Here is a 7,577-nt window from a genome sequence, read left to right as displayed (position 1 = left end):
TAGGTATACAAATATTGATCATGCAGGTACCCTTGTTGATGAGGTATGCTCCTCCCTCCCCTAGCAGTTTTCCTCAACTGCCAATTCCACCTCTCTTCCCCTGACAGTTTCCCATTACTGCCAAATGCTTTCTTATAGTATTATAATTGTTCAAGGTTCCCTTATCCGTGAGAACCATATGGTACTCTGTGCTTTGTTTCTGTGATAGATCATTGAGTATGATCGACTCCAAATCCATCCAAGTTGCTGCGAAGTCCATGTATTTGTCCTTCTTCATGGCTGCATAATATTCCATTGTGTATATGTACCACATTTTCTTTATTCAGTCCAGCTTCAATGGGCAACATGGTTGATTCCATGTAATAAAACAAACAACAACAGATTCAGGCGAGGATGTGGAGAAAAGGGAATGCTTCTACATTGCTGGTGGGAATGCAAGCCAGTGCAACCTCTTTGGAAGACAATGTGGCAATTTCTGAAAGAATCAGAAACTGACCTTCCATATGACCCAGCAATTCCCCTATTGGGAAAATATCTGGAGGAACTCAAATCATTCTACGAAAAAGATACCTGTACATATCTGTTTGTTGCAGCTCTATTTACAAATGGTAATTTTTAAAACAAATTTCTTTTGAAATTATTTTTGCTGAAATAAAAGCATCATTTATTTGGTATTTTGTCCTAAAATCAAGGAATTTTGCTAAGATCACATTATTTTAACAATATTCATAATTTTTCAGTTATTCATTTTGAATTTTCTTACATACATAGTTAGAACATGTTTTGTTTCTACTTAATATGCATTTCATTACATCTTCTTTCTTTATTACAGAAAATAGCAGAAATTCTTTTTTGTTTCCTAATCTCAGGAGAACACTTTCAATATTTTCTCAAAAAGTTATGATGCTTGCTATACTTTTTTTAAAAAAATACCCTTTTTCAGAGTAAGGAAGTGTAATTATATTTTTAGTTAAGTACTAGTTGTATCATGAATGAATGTTAATATTTTTTCCTTTGTACTTTGTGTTCCTATTGGTGGTTTATCATCTTTAGATATTTTGAAGAACTTACCATGAAATTACTGAAATTTTGTATGTGTGCTTGAGACTTTTAAAATTAGGGATTAAAGCTGCTTAATGTATCAATAGCTAGATTTGTGTTTCTTCTTGGGTAACTTTAGGAAAATGTTTTCCAAGAAATTTATACATTTCACTTAAAATTTTAAAAAATTTGGCATAAAGTTATTCAAAAATTTTTAAAACTCTCTGCAAATTATTTTATGAAGCTAACATCACACTGAAACCCAAATTAAGTAAAGATCCAACAAAGAACAAGAACTGCAAGCCAATATCCCTGATGAACATAGATGCAAAACTTCTCAACAAGATTCTAGCAAATTGGATCCAACAACACATCTCAAAAATCATCCACTGTGACCAAGTAGGCTTCATTCCCAGGATGAAAGACTGATTCAACATTTGCAAGACCATAAATGTAATTAAATACACAAGAACCACATGATTATATCATTAGATGCAGAAAATGTTTTTGATAAACTTCATCATCCCTTCTTGATAAAAACCCTTGAACACCTAGGCATGGAGGGAACATACCTCAAAATGGTAAGAGTCATCTATGATAAACCCAAATAAACAGACAGAAATTGGAAGCATTTCCCCTGAAAATTGTAACAAGAAAAGGCTGCCCACTCTCACCCCTCCTGTTCAATATAGTGTTGGAAGTCCTAGCTAGAGCAATCAGACAAGAGAAGAAAATCAGGGGTATGCAAATAGAAAAAGAGGAAGTTAAGTAAGTTATCTCTCTTTGCTGACGATATGATCCTATATCTTGAAAACCCAAGATTCTGTCAAAAATCTTGCACTGATAAAGAACTGGCAAAATCTCAGGTACAAAATATATGTACAAAAGACAGTTGTATTCTGATACATTAACAACAAACAGAGCACAATCCCATCCCATCCACAATAGCCACACACACACAAATGATATAGTTTGGCATCTTCCTAACCAGAGAAGTGAAAGACCTCTACAATGAGAACTACAAAACACTGCTGAAAGAAATCCAAGAAGACACAAACAAATGGAAAAATATTCCATGCTATGCATAGGAAAAAGCAACATTGGGAAGATGTCCATCCTGCCAAAGTCTATCTACAGATTCAATGCAATATCCATTAGATTACCAACATCATTCTTCTCAGACCCGGAAACGACAATACAGATATTCATATGGAAATATTAATGATCATGATTAGACAAAACAATCCTTAGCAAAAGAAACAAAAGGAAAGATATTACACTTCCAGACTCTAAACTTTATTATAAGGCTACAATAATCAAACCAGCCTTGCATTGATACAAGAACAGGCATATAGACCAAGGGAACAGGATAGAGATTATGGAAGGAAAGCCTCAATTTCTCAACCAACTTATCTTCAAAAAAGCCTCCAACAACCACTGGGGAGAGGAGAATCTATTCAGCAAATGGTGCTGGGAAAACTGCCTGACCACATGCACAAGAATGAAACAGGATCCCTACCTATCACCATACATACAAATCAATTCTAAATGGATCAAAGATCTAAAGATAAAACCTCAAACTGTAAGAATCTTAGAATACACAAAAGACACTCTTATAGAAATCAGAATAGGCAACCAATTCCTGATCAAAACCCCAAATGCCCATACCATAAGAGATAAGATAGAAAAGTGGAACCTCATTAAACTGAAATGCTTCTGCAAAGCAAATGAAACCATCGAGAGAGGGGAGAAAGCCCACAGAATGGGGACAAATATTTGCAAATGCATATCTGGCAAAGGCCTATCATCCAGGATCTATAAGGAACTCAAACGTGCCAAAGGGAAAAAAACAAACAGCCCTACTAAATATGGGCAAAAGATATGTATAGACACTTCTCAAAAGAAGACATACAAGCAACCAACAGATACATTAAAAAATGCTCTGCCTCACTATTCACCAAAGAAATGCAAATTAAAATCATATTGGGATATCATCTAACTCCAGTTAGAATGGCCATCATCAATAACTCAAAAAACAATAGGTGCTGGAGAGGATGTGGGGAAAAGGGAGCGCTTCTACACTGTTGGTGGGAGTGTAAACTAGTATAACCTCTATGGAATACAGTTTAGCGATTCTAAAAGATCTACAAATCTACTTTTTATATGACCAGCAATCCCTTTCTGGGATTATACTCTGCGGAACTCAAATCACTCTATGAAAAATATACCTGCACATGCATGTTTATTGCAACATTATTCACTATAGAAAAAACATGGAATCAACCATGCTACCCATCAAAAGTGGTACATATACATGATTGAATATTATTGTCATATAGAAGGACAAAATTATGCCTTTGCAGTAACTTGGTTGGATTTAGAGTCTATAATACTCAATGATCTATCAAAGAAACAAAGAACTGTACTCACTCATAAGTGGACCCTGAACATTTATCATAATACTATAAGAAAGGGAAATACTACTGTGGGAAACTGCCAGGGGGGTGGGGGCACATAATATCAATAGGTGTACCTAATCTCAAACCAGGAGAAGTGGGGACCAATGGGAGGCCCAAGCTTTACCTGTACAATGGCCACTTATGTACCTAATCCTGAATTGTACCCTGCATCTTTTTTGTTTTTTTTGAGTTGGAGTCTCACTCAGTCACCCATACTGGAGTGCAGTGGCTGCTCCCGGTCACCGCAGCCTCAACCTGCTGGGCTCCAGCGATCCTTCCGTCTCAACCTTCCAAGTAGCTGGAACTACAGATGTGTGCTACCATGCCCGGCTAATTTTTTTGATTTATTGTAGAAATGAGGTCTCACCAAGTTGCCCAGGGGGGTCTCGAACCCGCGGACTCAGGCAATTCACTCACCTCAGCCTCCCAAAGTGCGGGATTACAGGCTGAGCCACCGAGCCTGGCTGTACCCTGCATCTTTAAAAAAATAAAATAAAACAAAAAAGACTTGCATAATCTGTTGTAGTGTTTTCTTTTCATTTGAATATCCAAATATTTTACCTTCTTGCATATATCATTATATCTTCCTATTGATTTAAGTCTGTGTTATGAAATTCCCTTCTGTATTCTATAGTAATTCTTCTTATCTTGAATTTCACCTTGTCTAATGACAACTATGCCAGCTTTCTACTGGTTAATGTTTGCATGGTATATCTTTTCCTAACATTTAAAATATAATCTATATGTGTATTTATCTTTAACGTGTGTTATTTTAAGGTAGCATATATTTGAGTTTTGTTCTATCATTCACTCTGACAGTTTTGTTCTTTATTTGAAGGACATAGTCCCATTACACTTAATCATTGCTGATATTTATTTAAATTTATATATTACCATTTATTTTCTATTTGTTCCATTTGTTCTTTGCTTTTTGTTTTTATTTTTCATATTCATTTAAATATGTGAAAAGATAATCAAGTAATCACCATTATTTCTATTTCTACCTTTATTTGTTTTTAGTTGCACATTCCTTATTATGCTTACACTGATTACATTACATCTTAATGCATTAGAGAGGTTATTTTAAATTTGCATTTTACCACTTCCACATCAATGCAAATGCCTAGCATGACTTGGTCTGGCAACAACACTATATACACATATATGAACAACTCATTACCTCATCAAACGTCTTTTCTCCGTCTTCTCCTTTCCTTTATGTGGTTCACAGATGAGGCTTCAGGCTTAACCAACTCTCTTACTAGCTGGGTACTCAAGGCACTCCTACTCATGAGCTCTTAATGAATGGTATCATTTGATCCTCATATTATATCTAGGATATGGGCTTAATTACCCTTGTCAAAGCAAGAGGGTACTCCTCAAACAAATTGCTGAAACCCAAAAACTTGAATGTGTTTCTTGCTAAGCAAAGGGGAGCTGTGCTTATAGGACATTGTCACTCTGAACAAAGCAATCTACTCATAGAGTTCAGAGATTGACAGACTTTGAAAGAGGGAATATTTAGAGGTTTGATAACCTTGGCCATGGATGTCTGGTTAGTGGAGTGAGGCTGCTGCTGAATGGCTGTCACTCATAAGTATGGTAACTGATGTTAAATTGTCCTCAAATGGTCAGAACAGGCTTAAACTCAGTTTTGGTAGTAACTTTTTGACACGGATAAAGGACAATCAGTCATCTTTTTCCTTGATTTTCCTTACATGCCTGAGAAAGCTGAGGCTCAGATAGGCAAGTAAATTTTCTAAGGTCACATATTTACCGAATGACGTATTAGGGTCTTAAACTCAGGTCTATACAAAGCCCATGCTTTTGTTTATACATTATTGTTATTATTAGTAGTGGTAGTAGTATTAGTGGCAATAGTCGTAAGTAGTGCATTTAATTTATAGGTTCATAGAGTTGTTAATCATATTCTTCACTTCTTGATCCAGTATCATCATCATTCCCTCCAAGACTTCTCATTGTTTGATTTTGTTTTTCTTTCATACTGATTCCAACTTTTATTCCCTCCCCACCCAGTAAAGTCACAATTTTTAGTGTATTTTATCTGTCCCTAAATATTTGTGCAACTTTTAAAAAATCAAAATTTTAAGGGTTATGTATCCTTCTTAAATTTCCATACATGTTATTTCACCATAGATCTCATTTGTTTCCTAATTTTTTCACTAAGCCCTATTTTCGAGAATGCACCAACATTTCTGTATGAACCTTACTCTGCTTTGTAGCATGAATCTACCGCACCTTAACTTATTCCATTCTTCTTGACATGAACACCTGATGGCTTCTAGTTTCTCTGACACAAACATATTGCAACATCCTCACACTTGGGTCTTTATAGGCTTTTCTGGGTTTTCACCTAGGAGTTGGAATCCTGGATCATAAGAGACACCATGATTAATTTTGCCTGGTCCAGTCAATTTGCTCTTCAGACCAATGTGGCAAACTGTATTCCCATCAGCAGTGCATGAGGGTTTCATTTCACCACATCCTCACAACATTTTTATACTCTGAATGTTTTATCCATCAAATGGATGCAGAATGCAATCGTATCATTGTTTTAATAGGCACTTCTGTGGTTCCCAATGAAGTTGTGCATCCTCTCATTATTCAGTAGTCATTCAAGCTTCCCCTTTTGTGAAGTGCCTATTAATATACCTTACCTAGTTTAAAATCTATTGTCTTTATTTTGTTGGTTTTCACTAATTCCTTGCATGTTCTTGATGTCAATTTCTTATTGATTTTTAAAATGTTGGTTTTTTGCCCCTAATCTGTCACTTATCTCTTTATGATAGAATTATCTTAGACCTACATTCTTAATGTCATTATCTTAGACCTACACTCTTAATGTCATTATCTTAGACTTACATTCTTAATGTCATTACAGTAGAATTCACTTTTTTTAACCTTAGACTTTGTACTTTTTGGGTATTACATAAGACGTGCATATTCAGTTCAAGATAAAAAGTTTTCTTTAATAATTTATTCTATCAACTTTATTTTTATTCCTGTTTCATTTAGATTTTTTTAACCAACCTGGAGATTATTTTCTTTAGGATATGAGGGAGAATTCCAATTTTAGTTTTACCCACAAGGTAAACCTATACCATCTATTAAAAAGTCCATTCCTATCTTACTGGAGTGTGATGTAAACTCTCTCATAAAACAGATCCCTAAACACACACGGATCTGGTGAGCTTTCTATCTTCTTCCACTTATGACTTTGATATTTCTATACCAAAACTTCACTTAAAAAAAAAGTAGTACTTTGAATAATTTTTTATGTCTTATAGGCCAGGTCCTCTTCATTCTTCCCTTGCTAAAATTGGTTAATTGTTTTTCACAGCCCTTTATATTTTCACATAAATGTCAGAATGAGATTGTTAAAGTTTTCAGAAATTACCCCTGAAAGTTTTATTGGTAGCTCTTAAAAGTTGACTGGGCTCGGTGGCTCAGCCTGTAATCCCAGCACTTTGGGAGACTGAGGCAAGTGAATTGCCTCAGCCCAAGAGTTCGAGACCAGCCCGGGCAACTTGGTCAGACCTTGTCTCTACAATAAATCAAAAAGTAACCGGGCATGGTAACATGCACCTGTAGTTACGGCTACTTGGAAGGCTGAGGCGGAAGGATCGCCGGAGCCCAGCAGGTCGAGGCTGCGGTGGCCGGGAGCAGCTACTGCACTCCAGTCTGGGTGACAGAGTGAGGCTCCAACTAAAAAAAAAACTGTATGACTATTAGGAGGAATTGTCATCTCTTTAATGTTAAGCTATGTCATTATTGGATATGGTAGATTTTCCTTTTATTTCAATATTTCTTTATATCCTTTAATGAAATTTAAAGCATTCTCTATAAAGATCTCATGGATTCTTTGTTAGATTTATTCCTAGGTGCATTATCATTTCTCTTACTATTGTAAATGCTATATTGTTTTTCTGTTGTACGTTTTAGTTAGAAATTTCCAGTGGAAGAAATACCACTGTATGGTGACATTGTGCCTCCAAATTTTTGTGGAACTCTTGTGAATTCCAATATTTTGTCTGCTGATTCTGATGAGATTTTATT

Source organism: Carlito syrichta, unplaced genomic scaffold (genome assembly GCF_000164805.1).
Source record: "Carlito syrichta isolate Samal-C Ts95f unplaced genomic scaffold, Tarsius_syrichta-2.0.1 Scaffold287827, whole genome shotgun sequence".
Classification (NCBI taxonomy): domain Eukaryota; kingdom Metazoa; phylum Chordata; class Mammalia; order Primates; family Tarsiidae; genus Carlito; species Carlito syrichta.
This window is presented reverse-complemented; position numbering follows the sequence as displayed.